The sequence below is a fragment of the Camelus bactrianus genome, chromosome 1, assembly GCF_048773025.1.
Source record: "Camelus bactrianus isolate YW-2024 breed Bactrian camel chromosome 1, ASM4877302v1, whole genome shotgun sequence".
Taxonomy (NCBI): Eukaryota; Metazoa; Chordata; class Mammalia; order Artiodactyla; family Camelidae; genus Camelus; species Camelus bactrianus.
The window spans coordinates 118,554,375-118,570,307 of NC_133539.1; the positions used below are offsets into that span (position 1 = coordinate 118,554,375).

The window sequence follows — 15,933 nt, forward strand, 5'->3', positions numbered from 1 at the left end:
TGTGTTTAAACTAAACACCTCCACGCCTCCTGGCCTCTCTGGCCTCCTGATACAGCCTACAGCCTCGATGGAGTGTGCACCTCTATGAATAAATCTACTTTTACTCTACCATGGCTCCCTCTTGAATTCTTTTCTGCGCAAAGACCCCCTCACTTGACGGGGCGGAAACGGGACTCAACCAGGACTTAGGTGGCCGTCCTCTGGCCCTTATCTTCCTGTAACAGTACTTTCACAGAGGAAGTGACATATTGGCTGGGTCTTGAAGCATGAATAAAAGTCTACTCAAGTACAGAAAAATGTCAAACGGAAGGCCACTTACACACAACAAGAAAATGTACGTTCTTAGGCATGAGGGCCAGCCTTTCGGGAGGTCTCACCCTTTGGAAAGGTCGTGGTAAGTGAGAAGGTCTAAGTCCTGGGGGCAGAGGCCTGTCTTCAGCTGCCTCATGACCTAGACAAGGTGCGGAAGGGAGCGAGGGAAAGAAAAGGGGAGCGGGAAAGCCCTCCCGCGCATGCGCTCTGGCGGCAGCGGAGTAGGCCGCCGCTCCAGGCTCCGCCGCCGCTCCAGGCTCCGTCGCCGCTTCGCGCCTCGCTGGGCCCCACAGAGCCAGCCCGAGAGTGAGAGCGCCGCGCGCCTGCGCACCAGCGTCCCCGGCGCGCGAGCCGCAGGGTTATTAGAGGTGGAGCGTGGGGAGGGCGCGCGGCAGGAGGCGGCCGCCCTTACGGCGCGAGCGTGGTCACGTGGCCGCTGGTCACCGCCGCCTCCGCCCCCTCCCGTCCTGTTCTGTTTTTTGGTCGGTCCGGGCCGGCCGGCACCACAAGCGCCCGGCAGAGACTGAGGGAGAGAGAGAGGAGGGGAGGAGGAGGAGGAGGATTCAGAGAGTAGGAGCTGGGGATCCCTTCTGCGCCACAGGTAAAACGAGATAATGATGACGATGCTGATCGTAAAGCAGCCCCGGCCCCCTGAGCGCCTCCGCCTTCCTCCAGTGCAGCCCCCACATGCAGTCGCCCCCGCCCGGGTCTCCCCTCAGCCTCGCAGGTGGAGTCCAGCCTCCCCTCGCGCCGCCGCCTCACGGGCAGGCCTCAGGTGCCGCCGCCGCCGACAGGGACCCGCGCCCCGAACCCAACCCCCGGCCCGTGTGCGCTTCCGGACCGGCGTGGGGGCTGGGGGGCGGGAGCGAGGCTCCCAGGTGCCGGGCGGCCGGGCCGGGAGGCTGCGCCCCAGCCCGCCTGCACGCCCGCCGGCGGGGGTCTCCGCGAGGCCGGCCGCCGGGAGACGGCAGAGCGCGGTGGCGGGCCTGGTCCTCCACTTCCTACTTGGTGGATTTCCCTGTTCATTTCCGGAAGCCAGGCGGGCCCCGAATCCCCTACACTTTCTAAAATACAGCCTTTACTTGAGACAGAAGCCTCTCCCCTTTCAGGAGGGAAACGTGCCCTTGTTTGAGTACGACTTCCTGTGAGAACGTTCAAGTTGGGGCCTTTCAGGAGCTGAGGGAAACTTTGCAGAGGTTGAACGTGGATTTCCCTCCCCCACCCCTACTTTTCCTGGAAAAAGGAACACAAACCTCCAACACAGTTTTCCGATTCTGCAAGTGACCTACAGTTTGTTTAGTGTTTGCTGTTAAGTTGTTTTGGTTCCAGGAATATGATGTATGTTTAAAGTTCACATCCTTTAGGGTTTTTTGGTGGGTTTTTGTGTTGTTGTTTTCCTGAATAATGATTTTCTGGAAGGAGTTTCACTTGTCAACACGAAATTCTAAAGCCAGGAACTTTAGAATGCAGTTTGCACACCTTTGGGCCTAATTGTGCTGAGATTTCTAGACCTAGTCATTCTTTTGTATTCTTTGTACAACAAAATATAGTCCCTATGTATTACTATATAGTCTGTATATATTATTAGCGTGTAAAGCAATCCCTTGGAGCTCTTGTTTAAAAATTTTGAGTCAGTAGATCTGTGATGGCAGCTGTATTCTTTATTTCCTAGAAGCTCCTAAGTGCTGCTGGGCAAGGAACCACCCTTGAGTAGCAAGGATGTAGATAACTTGTGTGCTAAGAAATAAAATGATGTATCAATGAACAAGTGCCTTTTAATAATTCGCGTAGGTGTAGAGGTGACTTGAGATAAGAGGCAAATGGCAGGGTGAGCTGAGAAAACTTGCATTAGGGGAATCCCTTATGCTGAGTAAGCCAAGCCCAGGGCCCGGGGGAGGAGATAGCAGAGCTGGAGGGACTCCTTCAACTAGGAAGAGTGCAGGTACCACGTGTGCATCACCTGACCTGTGAATTTTCCACGGGAGCTTGGTGTACTTCTAGCTGCGCGACTTGCTCAACAGTAATTAGTTGGATTTTATCAACATAAAGGCTATGAGTCATACTCTCTGGGTTGAAAGTTTTTTTGGTGAAAACATTGAGTGTGAGTGCTTTTTCCATCACCCAAATTAGGCCTCAGTTGAGTAGTGAATTCCTGAGTCGTGGAAGCAAACTTGTAAACAATTTCGTGCCTCCACCTGTTGACTTTTTTCTTAAATTAAAAAAATGTAAATTGAAAAGTTTAAAAGTATCACGTATAACTTAATATACTTTACGTACATAAAAATGATTGACTTTTAAAAAACAGTATGGGAGTATAATCTCAACTACTTTTAGCTGTAATTTTTATTCTCTGTTCTTGTCCTTACTTTACCACTGTTTTTTCATGTTAAATAATAAAATGACAATACTTTTTTTTTCTAGTTTTATTGAGACATAATTGATATACAGCTATACTATATAAGTTTAAGGTGTACAGCATAATGATTTGACTTACATACATCATGAAATGATAGTGCAGTAAGTTTAATGAACATCCAGCATCTCATAGATACAAAATTAAAGAATTAGAAAAAATGTTTTTCCTTGTGATGACAACTCTTAGGATTTACTCTCTTAACTTTCATATATAACATATAACAGTGTTAATTATGTTTATCATATAATTACATCCCTAGCACTTATTTAATTGAAAGTTTCTACCTTTCCTCTGCCTTCGTCCATTTCCCCCTCCACCATCCCCTGGCTCTGTTAACCACCAATTTGATCTCTTTTTCTATGAGTTTGTTTCTGAAGTATAATTGACCTGCAACACTGTTAGTTTCTATTACACAAGATAGTGATTCGATATTTGTATACATTTCAACATGATCACCACAGTAAATCTAGTTACGATATGTCACCATACAAAAATACTATATAGTTGTTGACTGTATTCCCCATACTGTACATACTTGTGATTCTTTTTTTTTTTTGCAACTGGCACTTTGAACCTCTTGATCTCCCCCACCTAATTGTTTCCTTCCCCCACCCCCTACCTTCTGTAAACTACTTGTTTGTTCTTTGTATCTGTGTTTTGTTATGTTAGTTCATTTGTTTTTTAAATTCCACATATAAGTGAAATCATATAGTATTTGTCTTTCTCTGAATCTTTTCACCTAGCATAATATCCTCTAGGCTCATCTATTTTGTCGCAAATGGCAAGATCTCATTCTTTTTTTATGTCTGAGTAATATTTTATTGTATATATATATATACACCACATCTTTATTCATTCATCTATTGACGAGCATTTGGTTGCTTCCATATCTTGCCTATTGTCAGTAATGCTGCGGTGAATATAGAGGTGCATGTATCGTTTCTAGTTAGTGTTTTTGTTTTCTTCAAGCAAATACCCAGGAATGGAATTGCTGGATCTTAGGTAATTTTATTTTTAATTTTTTTGATGAATATACATACTGTTTTCCATAGTGACTGCACCAATTTGTATTCCCACCAGTAGTGCACGAGGGTTCCCTTTTTCCTATGTCCTTGCTAACAACTTGTTATTTGTTGTCTCTTTGCTAATAGCCATTCTAACAGGTGTGAAGTGAAAGCTCATTGTGCTTTTGATTCGCATTTCCATAGTGGTTGGTGATGTTGCACATCTTTTCATGTACCTGCTGGTGATCTGTATGTCTTCTTTAGAAAAATGTCTACTCAGAACCTCTGCCCATTTTTTAATCATTTTTTTGTTTTTGTTTTTATATGTATTATTTATATATTTTAGATATTATCCCCTTATCAGAAATATGATTTGGAAATATTTCCTCCCATTCAGTAGGTTGCCTTTTCATGTCATTGATAGTTTCTTTCACTATGCAGGTTTTTAGTTTGACGTTGTACCATTTGTTAATTTTTGCTTCTGTTTCCCTTGCCTAAGGAGATAATCCAAAAAAAAAAAAATTACTAAGACTGATTTCAAAGAGCTTACTGCCTATGTATTCTTTTAGAAGTTTTATGGTTTTAGGTCTTAAATTTAAATTTTTAATCCATTTTGAATTTATTTTTGTACATGATGTGAGAGAATAGTCCAGCTAGATTCTTTCACGTGTAGTTACTCACTTTTCCCAACATCAGTTATTGAAGAGGCTGTCTTTTCCTCACTATATATTTGTGCCTCCTTTGTTATAGAGGAATTGTCCATATAAGTGTGAGTTCATTTCTGGGCTATTTTGTTCCATTATTGTATGTGTCTATTTTGTAACAGTACCATTCTGTTTTGATTAATGTAGCTTTGCAGTGTAGTTTGAAATCAGAGTGCATGATACTTCCAGCTTTGTTCTTTCTCAAGATTGTTTTGACTTTTTGGGATCTTTTGTGTTTCCATGCAAATATTAAAATTATTTGTTCTAGTTCTGTGAAAAATGCCATTGGTATTTTGCTAGGGATTGCATAGAATCTGTAGATTGCTCTGGATAGTATGGTCGTTTTAACAGCATTATTTCTTCCAATCGATGTTTCCATCTGTTTGTGTTGTCTTTAGTTTCTCTTATCAGTGTCTTATATAGTTTTCTGAGTCCAGGTCTTTTACCTCCTTAGATTGATTCCTAGGTATTTTATTCTTTTTGATGTGATTATAGATGGGATTAAATTATTACTTAATTTTTCTTTCTGATAGTTTGTTGTTAGTGTGTAGAAATGCAACACATTTCTGTATATTAATTTTGTATCCTAAAACCTTGCTAAATTCATTGATGATTTCTAGTAGTTCTTTGGTAGCATTTTTTGTATTTTTTATGTATGGTATCCTGTCATCTGCAAACAGTGAGAGATTTATTTTTTCCTTTCCAACTTGGATTCCTTTTGTTTTTATTATCTGATTGCTGTGTCTAGAACTTTCAATACTATGTTGAATAAAATTTCCAATACTGCAGTGAATAAAAGTGTTGAGAGTAAGCATCCTTGTATTGTTCCTGATCCTAGAGAAAATGCTTTCAGCTTTTCACTGTGGAGTTTGATATTGGTTATGGGCTTGTCATATGTGGTCTTTGCTATATTGAGGTATGTTTCCTTTATACTCATTTTGTTGAGTTTTTTCTTTTAATCATAAATGGACGTTGAATTTTGTCAAAAGCTTTGCCAATGTCTGTTGAAATGATCATATGATCTTTATTCTTTAATTTGTTAATGTGATGTATCATGTTGATTGACTTGCAGATAATGAACCATCCTTCCATCTCTAGAATAAATCCCAATGATCATGGTGTATGATTCTTTTAACGTATTGTTGAATTTGGTTTGCTGATGTTTTGTTGAGGATTTTGCGTCTGTGTTCATCAGGGATGTTAGCCTGTAAATCCTTTTATTGTGATGCTTTTATCTAGTTTTGATATTAGGGTGATGCTGGCCTTGTGGAATGAGTTCGGAAGCATTCCTTCCTCTGCAATTTTTGGAATAGTTTGAGAAGGACAGATGTTAACTTGTCCCTAAACTTTTAGTAGAATTCACCTGGTCCTGGACTTCTGTTTGTTGGGAATTTTGTGATTACTGATTCAAGTTCATTACTGGTAATTAGTTTGTTATTTTCTATTTCTTTCTGGCTCACTCTTGGGTTCTTTGTATTTTGCAACTCTTTGTTAAAAAATTCTAACTTCTCATTCTGTTCATGCAGTCTTCTCCCAAGGTATTTGATCATTTTTATGATCATTACTTTGAACTCTTTATTGGGTCGATTACTTATCTTCATTTCACTTAGTTTTTCTGAAGTTTTATTTTCGTCCTTTATTTAGAACATATTCTACTGTCACCTTATTTTGCCTAATTTGCTATTTTTATTTCTATGTATCCGGTAGGTTGGTTACATTTCCTGAACTTGGAGAAGTGGCCCTTTGTAGGAGACATGCTTTGTGTCCCAGCAGTGCCCTCCCCTTTAGTCACCAGAGCTATATGCTTTGGGCTGGGTGGGTTCTTCTGTTCTGGTGGGCTCCCTTGGTGGTCTGATAGGCATGGCTGGCCTCTAGACTTGTTGGTGGGGCTGGTTCATGAGGTGGCTGGCTATGGGGTCCTGGGGGGGGGGGGGTCCCAGGGCTAGTGCTAATTCCCTGGTGGGTGGAGCTGGGTTCTGAGGTGGATGTGGGTCCGGACGTCCTAGATCCTGAGTTGGCTTGCTGCTGGGTGGGGCTGGTTCCTAATACGGCTAGCTGTGGGGTCTGAGGTGCTCCAGAGCTGCTGTTCGCCCACTGGTGAGTGAGGCTACATTGCAGGATGGCTGCCTCGGGGGTCCAAGGTTTGTTGGAACTTGGGTCAGCCTGCAGATGGGTAGAGTTGGGCCCAGAGGCTCCTGGGACTAATGCTGGCCTGCTGGTGGATGGAGCCACGTCCCAGGTTCTCTGATTGCTGGGCCTTGAGGGTCCTGGAGCTGGTGTCTGCCCTCAGGTAGAGGTCGGGCCATTCCTGACATAGCTGGCTGTGGGGTTCTAGGTGTTCTGAAGCTGATGTTGGCTTGCTTATGTGTAGGGCTGGGGCCCCCCACCGATGGGTGAGTCCGGGTCCTGGGGCTTGTGCCATCCCACTTGTGGGTGGGTTCGTGTATGATAGTACTTTTGAAGCACTTACTAAGTGCCAGATGCTGTTCGAAGCACTTTATGTCTCTTAACTCATTTAATCCTCACCACAACTTTGAAGGAACTGAAACAGAGGGTAAAAGTCACATGCCAGCCCAGAGCTGAGATTCTGGCGGGCTGCCTCTAGAGTACATGCTTTTAACAGTCTTCTCTTTACTGCCTTTTTAGAAGAAGGTAAATTAATGATTCTGTTTAAATCCTCTTCTTCTTATTGTTAAAAATTATGAGCTTGGCTTTCATTTTAAAATTCAAATTTGTAATTCTTTTTTTATTTTTTTTAAATTTTCCCTATTTTATCCCACTGCCTCAGTGCTTGTAATCTTTTCTGAAAAAGATAGGGATTTGCATTGCTTTATTTTGTTTGCTGGATTGGTCTCTAAGATTACATGTCACTGTTAAATGTGCACATAGTATGTTAGTATCTGTTTACTTTTGAACCTGCTAGTTTTCAGTCCTTTATTTCCTGCCTATGCCTGTCTCCACCTCCCCGCCCCCATGCGTGTGTGGTAGACTTATTCTGTGTTTATTATTCTAACATGTAGGATTTTGAGGGGGATTGACTGGGTCCCTGCCTTTTTACTTGGCCGGTAAGGACAATAAGAAACTAAGCATTGTTCATCATTATCATGTTTAACACTCAGAAGGTAAGAATGACAACTTTAGAATAAAGAATGGTATTTTGAGTTGAATAATTTGTGTTCCGTTAAAAAATGTCATATTTCCCCCACCCCCTTTCTGTCTCAGACCACTGAAAACTTTGTCCCATTCAGCACTAGACTGAGAAATGGTGCTTGTACCCCTGTTCTAAGACATTTCTCTTAACACAGACAGATCATTAGAATGGCAGTAATATACAGTGTGTGTACTAGAACTTCAGAAATGAGAGGTTGTCACTGGGGGCAGTTGTGGGAGAGGAAGGAGATGGGAGAGGGAGAGTGTTGAGGGAGAGGGCCTGTGGCTGATTCCAGTGGCATTAATTTTCTATTAACTGGGCTAATAGTGAGTTTGGGAAGGAAGTCAGTATAACAGCAAGTCTGTTATGTTTTCTCAAAGCTCATTCTCTGTTGTGATGTCTGTCATAATGCCATGCTGGCCAGGTACTTAGCCTCACAGTGCCTCACTTTTCTCATCTTTAAAATGAGGATAATAATAATAATAATAGATAAAATACCTCCCACAAAGTTGTTTTGAGGATTAAATGAGTATATGTGTGTGTATATGTATATATGTACACATAAACATAATATACCTATGTTATACCTATGGGGTACATATTATGTATGTACATGCTATATACATATGTGTAACACACATGTACAGATACAGTTGTTCCTTGGTACCAGCAGGGGATTGGTTCCAGGCCCCCAATGGGTAGCAAAATCTATTGATGTTCAAGTCCTTTATATAAAATGGCATAGTATTTGCATATAACACACATCTCCTCCTGTACACTTTAAATCATCTGTAGAGTACTGATAATACCTAATACAATGTAAGTCTTATGTGAATGGTTGCCAGAGCCTGGCAAATTCAAGTTTTGCTTTTTTGGACTTTCTGCAATTTTATTTTTTCCCTGAATATTTTTGATTTGTGATTGATCACATCTGTGGACGCAGAACCCAAGAATATGGAGGGCCGACTATATATATATATACATAAAGTACTTAGTCTCTGGCAGGTAGTTAATACTATCATGTATGTGTTGGATATTACGTTCTACTGTGGATAACCTACACTGTAGTTGGTCATCTCCATGTGATCAAGGCTGACTATATTTGAATGAACTTAACTGGAAACTACTCATTTATTTAGTATAAGGCTATACGAGCCAAGAAAACAGAAAGTTTGTGCTTTTTGGATGAAAAGACAGAATTGTATAATAATGCTCTTATCCTTTTGGAGAATTAAATCTGACTCAATATGGTTTGGCAGCTTAGATCTTTCAAAACAAGAAAGCAAGGCTGTAGAAATAAAAGAAAGATATCTTTGGTGGTGATGTGAAAGAATTAGTTTAAAATTTTCAGTCATAGTGTTATGAAATCCAGAACAAGATCACCTTTTTCTGAAGGCTTCTTTGACTATAGCTTGTACCTTCTTCACCTGACTCATTTGCTCCGTGAAATAGTCCATCTTTCTTTGCATCCTCCAAACCTGGTCTCTAGCCCCTTATCCGAAAACCATGGTGGCATATGTCTCAGAAGTGAAGTGTTTGTGGAATTTAGAAAATTAATATGGTGCATATGCTGTGTATCATGAAACCTCCTGTGGATAGGAGGATTCACCCCATAGTCATGCACAGCAATTTTCTCAGCGAAATTATACGTACTCACACTAAGCAGAATGAAAAAGACTATAAAAAGCCTCACACTAGTTAGGCCATGTTAGGGTGACACTTTAGAAAATAAATTTTAGTTTTTAGGGATTTTGGGATTTTTGGAGTTGGAGGTGAGGGATTCGGGTCGTGTGTGTGTGTGTTTTAAAATATTTATATTCATAATGCCTGTGCCTTGACTAGACATATAACTGTAGTACGGGGTATGTGTGTTAGCGTTTTGTGTCTTTAGCATCTGGTATAGGCCTGGCATGCAGTAGGTGCTCATTAAATGTCCATTAGTTTGGATGAAAAACATCTAAACATAGTATCATACAGTCGTTGTTCTCATTGGCATCTGTGGCTGACTCAATGAGAAATTGGAGATTTATTATTTTTCTTATCTCAGTTGCCTGGGAAAGGTGGTTACTGGATTACTTTCTTGAAACAAAAGGGATATGAAATAGGCATTACGGATGATTGTAAATTTTCCGTAAATTTGTATTGACAAGAATGCTTATCTTGAGCTTTTTATGGGTCATGAAATCTACATTTAGAAGACTAATTTACTTTTTAAAATGGATTGGATTTAGTTGTATATGTTACTGATAACAAGCTAGTTGTGGTATAGCTCTGTAAAGAAAATGCTGCTTTGTGTGAATATCTTAGGTCAAATAATCACAAAATGATAATCTAGCTGGCTGTTAGGGAAAAAAATGTTTTTCCTTACTACAAAAAATATGCCTATTGTGGAAATTTTATAAAAATGATCAAAATAATTACCTTGACTATTGGATATTTTTAAAGTTCTCTTCAGGATCATCTTGCTTTGAGTGAGGCTGAAAATAGTCAGATTTGTAGTGCAACTGCTAGTTTAGAAAGCCAAGTAACAGATGCGGGTTACTGGGAATGTTTTATGTTTTAGTGTTACTAAACATTTTGTCCCTAAGTAAGATGAAAAGGTTGAAGCAAAAGTAATTAGGTCTCCACTTATGAATAGTGGATCTTCAGAATAATCAGATGATTGAGAAGTAAGCTCCCATGTCTGATACCACCTTCTGATGGAGTTGAGGTGATACAGCACTGCAGGAAGACGGAGCCCAGGCCACAGGCTCTGGCTGCAGAGACATGCATTCTGTGTGCTGATATGTAGGGGGGATCAGAGTCAACCCCTTGAGAGTTTCCCAGAATGCTGCCATTAGAGCTGTGCTAGCAGGTACCCTGCAGGAGTCCAGGAGGAGGTACTAACATTGCATTGTATCTCTTGCCATCTTGGGGTGAGATAGTGGGTTGATCGCCCTGGATCCGTGGTAGAGTTTGGAGGGTGAGGGCAAAAGTGCATTGATAGGAGGTGGGTAGATGGTACCACTATTTCTGGTTTTGGCCACTGTATTCATGGAACTATGCTTCTTTTTCTTCATGAAATCCAAGAGTCTTAATAGTACAAGTGCTCATTGATAGGTAGATGTGTATGGTGTGGGGAGGCTTGGGATAAATTGTCTCCCTTCTCCAGTCTCCATTTCTCTTAACTAATTTTGAGTTAATTTTAATTTTCTTAATCCTGTGCTGTGTGTGTATATAATAGATATACAGCGATAAACATGCATATGTGTAGATAAAACTATTTTTTTAAGTCAAAGTGATTCATACTATTTTGTTCCTTGCATTTGTTTTTCACTTAATATTTTATGTTACTACTGTTGCTACTCTTCCACATACTTTTTGGTCACTCCATACCGTATCGTTGGATGAATGGACCATAAGTAGCCCTCCATTCTTGGACCCCTAGATTCCTCTCAGTCTTTATGACAAGCAGTGATAGCACTGGACACTGTTGCAGCTAACATCCCCTTGTGCCTATGCATTATTATTTATTTTTGAAGAGTTGTCGAATGGATTAATCGGGTCAAAAATACGCCCGTGTTTAACAGTTTTGATACACTTGGCCAAATTGTGCACCAGAAAGGTTGTATCACTCTATCCTTTAGTACAGCAAAGCTGTTTGAGGGGCCCTCTACCTACTGGGTATTATCATCTTCTCCTTTAATAGCTTTATTTGGGTGTATGTGACTCATCCCCCTTCTCCTGTCTTCTTACAGTTTTTAACACTGTATGTAGTTCAATCTTGCTCTTCCTTTATTTATCTTGCAGGCTTTTCTACTTTATGGTCATACAGCTATTAACATATCTTCAGGTATTTTCATAGTTTAAAATTTGGGGTTTGCAGTTACTGCAGAACACATTCAGTTGTATAGCATGAAGTAGAGGGTACAAAAATTTTTAAGCTTTTTGATTAGCTCGTTTTCTCAATACTACTTCCTTCTCCACAGATATGAGAAGCTTTATCATTTGGTCTTCTATTCAGCCCCACAGTGTTTTATTTTTTGTTGTTGTGAATAGGATTTTCCTGTGTGTTTGTATGTGTGTGGGCATGTGTTTGTGTGTGTATTTTTTCTACCAGACGATTGCTGGTAAATAGAAGAGCAATTGATTTTTTTTGTGTGTATTTTGTAACCAGTCACTTTCTCATTCTGTGCATTATAACAGCTTTTCAGTTGATTCTCTTACATCTTCCGGGTAGATAAGCAAACCATCAGATGCCAGCCATTTTTGCAGAGAGATCAAACTGTGTGACATTAACATGTGTTGGCCTGTCTGCAGTATTAAGGATCATGGCTTTCTTTTTCTGGCCAGGTGGTGTAATTTTCTACTCCTTATGATGAGTTTTCTTTTCAAGCTACAGCCCTCCTGTGGTGCTTAGAGTTCTCCAGCCCAGATCCTGTGATTGTCAAAACGGGGTGTGATGGAGGCCACTGGGAGGGGATGAGCAGATCAGGGGGCAGCCAAGGCAGGATGGAACGGGAGAAGCAGGGGCAGGGAAGTGCCTGATAGGTCCGCTCTTCTTTCTCTGGCCCCCTTTCTATTTTTGATTGTTTTTCTGAACTTCTTTGATCTTGTCCTTTTAATGATTTTCTGGCTGCCTGTTTAGTCTCCAGGTATATACCTTGTTTTCTTTCTTTCATGCAGTAGCTTCCCTGCCTTCTTTCTACTTTGACCAGGAATCCAGATGCAGTAGTCTGGGAAGTAGTCCTGAGCTGTACATCTAACTCCCTTCCTTATTGTCACTAAAACTACCTACACAATGCCCCGACAAGTGGCCGTCACACATCCCACCATGCAAAGGGTGTTGCAAGACAATTAAACTTGGGTTTCCTCAGAAACTAGAACCATCTCCCCCAAATGAGAGAGAGAGATACTTTATGAAGACAAATTGTGAGAGTATCGCACAGTTGTAACCAGGTGGTTGAGGACTGCAGAGGACATAGTGAGAGATGAGTGTTGCAGAGGGAGGAGAGGGTCTGAAGAGTCTGTTGTCAGATCTCCAACCTGATTTCTTCCCTGGGCTCTAGACCTGGGGATCCGATCGCCTACGGGGCTAACTCCACTTTTGCACAGGCCACAGAGAGCTCACATTCAGTATGTCTGCAGCTGAATTTACCATCTTCTCTTACAAAACCAATGCCCCTTCCAAGTTTGCTCTCTCACTGAGTGGTACTACCATCTCTCTAGTTGTTCAAGCCAGAAACCTGGCAGACACTTTTTACCTTTTCCCAAATCCTCACATAAAGGCATCAAGCCTGTGGATTCTCTCGTTGAATCCATTGCCTCTTTATCTGCACTGCTTCCACTCTGGTATGTCATCTCTTGATCTCTAGATCATCGTCTGTTGCCTGTGTTTCTGTAAGATTTTCTGACTGTTGTCCCTGTAGCCCAGTGATCTTTCTAAGCTCTAGTCTGAGTCTCTTATGCTGTGGCTTAAAACCGTTCAATACAGTTGTCCCTCAGTATCCCTAGGGGATTGGTTCTGAGACCTGCTGCAGATACTAAAATCTGCAGATGTGCAAGTCCCTTCTAGTCGGCACACAGTATCCACGGATTCAAGCAACCACGGATGGAACATGCAGAGAACCCGCTGATACAGCGGGCTGACAGTACTCTCCATTAGCTGTTTCTCAGTCTTGTGTCTCCTTCTGCCTCCCCTGTACTGTGTGATTTCACTGTAAAGTACTGGAATCTTTGAGTTTTGGGAACTGCTAATGATTTTGCTCACTTTAAACTTGAAATATTCTCTCTTGATCTTACTGACTCTTGTGAGATCTCAGCTTAAATGGTCCAGGAAGTTTCCTTAAACCACTCGGGCTGCTTTGTGTCCTTCCTATTTGGCCAGATAGCTGGTACTACTCCGTGACATTTATTATTTATTATAATTGTCTTTTTACCTAGTATCCTGTGTCCCACTTTTGACTGCTCTATGGGCTCCAAGGCCGTGTACATCATCTGTATTCATATTCCTGGTGCTGTGCCTCTTAAAAGCAGATGTCCCACAGCAAGTACTGTTCTAGGTGCTGAAAATACTGCAGTAGAGAAAGAGGCTGTTCCAGTTCTTAGCTGCCACTCCAAAACTTAACTAGCTTCAATAGCAGTAATGATTCTATTATTTGTATAGGACTTGGTGGGGTAGTTTACTTCTGTTTCACTTGGTGTCAGCTCATTGGAGGTTACAGTTGCCACTTCTAAGGCAGCTCACTCTTACGGCTAGAAGTTGAGCTGTCTGCTGTTTGGGATCTAAACTAGGGCTGTTGATCAGAGCACCTACATGAGGCCTCCACGTGGCTTGGGTATGACTGGTGAGCTCGGAGAGTGAGTGTCCCAAGAACAAGCATTCTAAGAGTTAGGAGGTGGTAGCAGCCACTAATCTTAAAGATTAGGCTTAAAACCGATGAAGATTACTTCTGCTGTATTCTACTGCTTAGGTAGACAGTCAGCCCAGATTTAATGGGAGGAGAATTGAACTCCATCTCCCTCGTGGAGAAAGGGACCAAAATTTGTGACCATTTTTAATCCAGTACACAGACCTAAGAAACAAACAAAAACTAAAACTATGACAGTTGTTGGATGAGTTAATTTGTCTATACTTTCCACCTCCCAAGACTCATGATAATAGATCATCAATTAAGAAAAAAGTACAATATACAGTGAAATTTAAAAAAGTCACTCCAGTTCCCATTTTTCTTAAACAATATTCCTTTTCTGTTATTTATATAGTTTAATTTTTAAGGTTTAATTGTGCATACAACTCTTTAAATCATTTTTGTGTTTTTTTTTAATTTTATCTTTCATAAGTTCCCATGCACTGATGTTATTATTCTATTTCTAGAAGTGAGATTATTATATCTGAGGGTATGTATAATTTAAATTTTGATACTTGTTGCCAAACTGCCTAGATAATATTAATTTGTAACCCAACTTTTAGTGCAGGATGTAAATAACATTTGCCCATAACCTTGCTACCAGAAGGTGTAAATCACTGCTCCTGGTTAACCTGTGGCAAAAGTTGATAGGGTGCTTTTATTCTTAACTTCTTTAATACCTACTTAAGCCCTTTGTGCATTTTGGGGAGAGTGTTTTATTTTCTTTTTCTTATTGGTCTCCAGAAGCTTTTTGTATGCTATAGATTAATTATTTCTTTCAGTTTTGCTTATTCATTTAAACAATTCTTGTGAAGAATAATTACATTTTTATGTACTTCCGTATATTAGTCTTTTTCTTTACAATTTTATGTCTTGGCAAAAACAAGTTTGAACTCAGTTCTCCCTTGTCATATTTTTATAACTCTGGTCAATTTTCCATTAGTTTCAAATATAGAATTTTTGTACATTATACTTATTGTTGGTGGGGAAAAATCAGTAGAACAATAAATTCCTTAGCAATTATACAGATGTATATTTTGGGAATTAATTTCAGAATTTCTCTATTTCTTATAATGGAATTGATGTTTTGGATTTGGCAAGTTTCTGTCCTAGACAGTACCAGAGAATCAAGGTGAATAAAGAAATTGTTCCTTGTTGTCAGTGTTACACTTTCTCACAGAATGAAACTTTTAGTGATTTTTCTTTTTAAATTGAAGTATAGTTGATTTACAATGTTGTGTTAATTTCTGGTGTACAGCATAGTGATTCATTTATACATATGTATATTCCTTTTCATATTTTTATTATAGGCCATTGCAAAGTATTAAGTATCATTCCCTGTGCTATACAGTATGACCTTGTTGTTTATCTGTTTCGTATATAGTAGTTAGTATCTGCTAATCCCAAACTCCTAATTTATCGCTCCCCCAACCTTTCCTTTTTGGTAACTGTAAGTTTGTTTTCTATGTTTGTGAGTCTGTGTTTTGTAAATAAGTTCATTTGTGTCCTTTTTTTAGATTCTACATAGAAGTAATATCATATGTTATTTTTCTTTCTGGCTTACATTACTTAGTATGACGGTCTCCAGTTCCATCCATGTTGCTGCCAGTGGCATTATTTTATTCTTTTTTATGGCTGAGTAGTATTCCATTGCATATATATGCCACAGTTTCTTTTTTTTTTAAAACATTTTTTACTGATTTATAATCATTTTACAGTATTGTGTCAAATTCCAGTGTTCAGCACAATTTTTCAGTTATACACGAACATATATATATTCATTGTCACATTTTTTTCTCTGTGAGCTACCATAAGATTTTGTGTATATTTCCCTGTGCTATACAGTGTAATCTTGTTTATCTATTCTACAATTTTGAAATCCCATCTATCCCTTCCCACCCTCCACCCCCTTGGCAACCACAAGTTTGTATTCTATGTCTATGAGTCTATTTCTGTT

The 15,933-nt window shown here is 40.2% G+C and overlaps 1 protein-coding gene across 1 annotated transcript in view; it reads left to right on the forward strand.

The window, feature by feature from the left end:
* The first annotated feature begins 736 nt into the window (after positions 1–736).
* Positions 737–15,933, forward strand: part of TBC1D5 (TBC1 domain family member 5) — a 498,482-nt gene continuing 483,285 nt past the window's right edge. The window contains exon 1 of the mRNA XM_074371891.1: positions 737–913. The gene's annotated coding sequence lies outside the window, so the exon portion shown is untranslated. The remainder of the gene's footprint in view (positions 914–15,933) is intronic.